This window comes from Chrysemys picta, chromosome 4, assembly GCF_011386835.1.
Source record: "Chrysemys picta bellii isolate R12L10 chromosome 4, ASM1138683v2, whole genome shotgun sequence".
Lineage (NCBI taxonomy): Eukaryota > Metazoa > Chordata > Testudines > Emydidae > Chrysemys > Chrysemys picta.
The window spans coordinates 3,455,581-3,460,242 of record NC_088794.1 but is presented as its reverse complement, the minus strand read 5'-3'; positions in this window follow the sequence as shown (position 1 = coordinate 3,460,242).

The window sequence follows — 4,662 nt, the reverse complement described above, 5'->3', positions numbered from 1 at the left end:
GAGGCTGGTCACTACATCCCCACCCCACACTCACTCTGCAATAGGGTCATCGCCAGCAGTGGTGGGGCCAGTGGGGAGCAGAGATGCCCCATGGTTCTGCCTTCTCCAGGCCTGTCTTGGCCAAACGAGGCTGCCCCTATTCCTCCAATCAAAATTCATCTGAGTAATAAAAATGCTGGGGCAGATTTTCATGGGCACCTGTCTGCCCCTCCCTGGATCTATTATTCTCTAATAATGGGGACTGATTTCCTGGGAACCTAAGCAAAGAAATAAGTGCTGCTAATTTCAACGTGCTGAAGAGGGTGTGACCGCTTTCATTCTGCTCTGCCTGATGTCACCCCGGTACAGGGTTCCTTGAAAACCAAATGAAAACAAGTGATGGCCCAGGTGATGGCGTGGAGGCCTATGGTGATTTTCACTTCCCCATGTTATTGCCCAATGAATACACCAAGAAGAGAGAGAGCCAGGCAAAGATAGTACCCGGGTCAGGAATGTAATTATTATGGGGTTAAAGGTATCATGGGGTTAAGGGCATCATGAGGATTGGGGCTAAGGTTATTATGGATTTCATGATAATGGCATCATGGGGGTTGGGGCTGAGGTTATCATAGGGTGTCTTGGGCATTGGTATTGAAGTTTTCATTTAGTTTTATTTCCAATTCTTTCTTTCTCAATCCCCTTTTATTACGATTTTTTTAAAATCAAGTCTAGCTACATTTCAGAATAAAGCATTGTTTCTGTAACCCTTCTGCCCATCTGAGTTGGCAGCAACAAGGGCCGGGTTCAGTATCTAGGGTTCCGTTTCAATAACACAATGCAAAACTGGCTTGAGCCCCCACCCAGGGACCTGGGACAATTACATACCACCCCCCGGGCGACTCTAAGAGGCAATACTTCCCCTCTCGCAAGCATAGAGTCTGAGTGTAGCAAAAGCCTTTTAATAAAGGAGGGAAACAATGCGGCATTATGTTGGGGAAACACCACAAACAGGATTCATAACACAAAGCATGAGCAAAAGACCCACCCCCAAGTAAGTTTGGCAGTGTTCTTTTCCCCTCAGGGTCTTAAGTCCAGCAACCCAAAAAATCAGCCTACATTCCAAAAGTCCAACACCCCCAAAAGTCTCTGTCCCTGGTCAGTGCAGCCCCAGAGTTCAAAAGTTTACCTGCAGTTTTACCTCCCAGCCTGGGCAGAAATGCAGGGGGGGGGCACCTCTCCATGGGGTTCTGCTGCAGCCTTCACCATGAGCCACTCCGCCAGCCACTCCACTCCACCTGCCATCCTGTGAGCCGCTCCAACTGTCCCATGAACTGCTCCGCTCCGCCAGCTGCTCAGCCATATATCTTCAGGCTCCCCGTTACTTAACACAACACTCAGTGATTTCAGCTCTTAGTAATTTTAACTCTTTAGTAATTTTGGCTTGTAGTAGGAGAACCTCAGTGCTTATGCACCATGGGCACAAGGTGAATTCAGCTCAGCAGCCTATAACTAAACTCCTAATAGAATCAAAATTTGCTCTGATATTCCACAGTAGAGAAAGAAAAAGCAGTACACTTGATGTTTCAGAGCCCCCATCCCACCAGATATAAATGCCTGGCACCTGCCCCTCCCCAGTCACTGGGTTTTGGAACCCATGGCCCTTGTCTAGCGAGTGCTACTTCGTTGATGGTGAGTCCCTCTGTCATAAAACAGTTCCACTGTTCTGGATTCACATAATCAGGGTAACAACACTTTATTCTTCCTGCCCCAATAACAGAGAAACTGGGGATCCCACAGCAGCCAAAGTGACCATTCGGTTGCTGTGGGCTCATGCTAGGCGGGGTGGGTGTGCCTATGCAAACAAGATCAGCCCCTGAAGTTCTGTTCCACAACTCGACACAATTCACCACCAGATGTCAGGGTAGAGCTCATCCTGACTCTTCTTACATTTCAAAGCAAAAAAAGTCCAATTGTTTTTTTGGAATATGGCAAAGAAACAGTTCCACTTTTCTTAATTTTTTTTCACCAGAAACTATTTGCAAAATTCAATCTGTATTTGTCAATTGTTCTGGTCGACCCCAAACTGCATATTTCAGCGAATAAACTATCCCTCCAAACGATGTCACTCAGCTGTGCTGACTAGCACAAGAAATACACAGCTCTAGACAAAATAACCAGCACACCTAAGTACATTTTCCTGGCTCAGGTTCTTCACTGCTCTGGAGAGTTCTTTGGGTTTGAACAGGGTTATGCCCCAGAGCCGGGGATAGATTGGATGCAGCATTCAAAAGCTACCACGTACAGACAAAGAGAGAAACATCCAAACAGGGCAGTGCTGGTCAGTTGAATGTAAAGCATTTTGTGGTATTGGCAAAAAACTTTTCTCCCTCTCCTTAGATTGCAAGTGCTCAGTCGGGGTCTGTCCTGTGCCCGCCCAATGGGGACCTGATCTCCGTGGCAGCTGTGTATTGCCTGGCACAATGTGTCTCTGTAACAATGCGGCCCTTGACGGGACACTACTGAGAGTATCAATTCAGGACAAATTACTTAGAACAGGGCAGTTACAGCTCAAGGCTGGGGGGTTTAAGCCAAACAGAGGGGACTTCAGTTTCACTCCACTGGCTAACCACAAGTCACACAAGCAATTTCCTCAGACACTCCAGTTTCCCAGTATCACCACCAGCACAGCTCCTTGTGGGGATGAATGGTTATGAAAACCAATACCCCAGTAAAAGAAGAAGAGGTTCTCCGGATCCCAAAGGACCAAGCCCCAGACCCAGGTCATATACCAGTCCGATCTTACCCACAAATCACGCTGTTGCCAATCCTTTAGAATCTAAAATTTCAAGATTTATTGATAAAAAGAAAGAAATACAGATGAGAGCTAAAATTGGTTAAATGGGATTAAGTACATACAGTAATGGCAAAGTTCTTGGTTCAGGCTTGTAGCAGTGATGGAATAAACTGCTGGCTTAAGTTAAGTCTCTGGAACATCCCCAGCTTGGATGGGTCACTCAGTCCATTGCTCAGAACTTCAGTTTGTAGCAAAGTTCTTCCAGAGGTCAGAAGCAGGAGTGAAGACAAAATGGAGGGGTTTCCAGGGCCTTTTATATCCTCTGCCATGTGGAAGGACACCTCTTTGTTCTTACTGTGTAAAATCCCAGCAGCAAGATGAAGTTTGGAGTCACATGGGCAAGTCACATGGCCATGCATGACTCAGTTCTTTACAGGTAGAGTAGCCATTGCTCACATGCTACCTTGAACGTTCCCAGGAAGGCTTCGCATATGTGGATTGGCATCTCTCAAGGTCCATTGTCAGTTAAGTGTTTGGAGTCTCCCAAGGTCCATTTTCTTGATTGGGCACTTAATCTGAAGAGTCCCTTCTCAAGAAGCTGGCCAAATGCTTCACTGGTGCTGTTTAGAATCAAACACATTGAGATACAAGCACATAGCCAATATTCATAACTTCAAACACAAAAATGATACACACATACAGATAGCATAATCATAACCAGCAAATTACAACCTTTTCATAGACACCTCACTTGACCTCCTTTGTACAAGATTTGGTGCAGCTTGGTTGCAACAATGATCTATACGGTCACACTTCATGTCAATAACATCTCAGTTCCCAATCTCAGTTAGGGTGTGTGCAGCACCCGGCACAACAGGAGCCCCTCACTGAAATGTATAGGGTTTTTTTTGGCTGGCCCTGATCCAATAGCAAAAAAAAAGGAAGGAAGGGCCAAAGAGAAAGCAGGATCCTGAAACTGACAGTCCCCAGGGCCAATGTGGAGTGGGCAGTGCCCCAAGTTAGCCTGATTGACAGGGCAGGCAGGCCAATGAGGGAGTCAGGAGCCCGGGGGCCCATCCTCCATGTGAACTGGGCAGAGCTAAGGGGATCAGTAAGTGGCTGGGGAGAGCAACAGGGGTCCTGGGTAGAGAATCCAGCACAGGGAGCTGTCACCACACAAGAGGCCTTGCAGGCCGGACTCTGGAGGGAGTAGGGGGGCACTGGGGAGAAGGGTCCTGCCTCCTAGTGCCTGAGGGCTTGTGGCCACCACCAGAGCAGGTGTCTGACCCACGGTGTCTCTGCAGCACAACCAGGGCCTGGGCGGGAGGCCTGGGATGGGTGAGGAACACATTGTGAGCTTTCCTTATGCCCCAGAGACGGATGTGTGTGGTGTCCCCGTTTCCACAGGGTGGGGTCCTTTTTTCCTTTAACCTGTCCCAGTTTTCCCTTTCTTATAGTTGCTGTTTAATAAATTGTATTTAGTTTTAACTGATTGCAGCGGTCAGTGGGTCAGGGAAGCGTCCAGTGTGGACAAAGCAACCTGGAGTGGGGACACCTGGCCGGGTCCCTGTCCTGAGTGATCATGACATGATTGGGGGGTCAAGCACCGCAGGAGCCCTGGACCCACCCTGGTCAGAGAGGGGAAGGGGAGTTTTTGAGGTCAGGCCGGCTTCTGGGTAAAGGGCGTTGGAGCGAGGATTCGGAGCCTTTTGCTAAATGATTCCACTGGGGACGTGCAGAAACCAGGAAAGTTCCCCACAATCGTGGGACTATCCCCCGCTTACACAATCACCCCCTCTGCAAAGGGCTCTAGAGAAAGGAGCCAAGAGCCCCCCCTCAGCCGCACCCACAGCATCCAGTGACCAAACCCAGAGACTGAAAGTAAAACT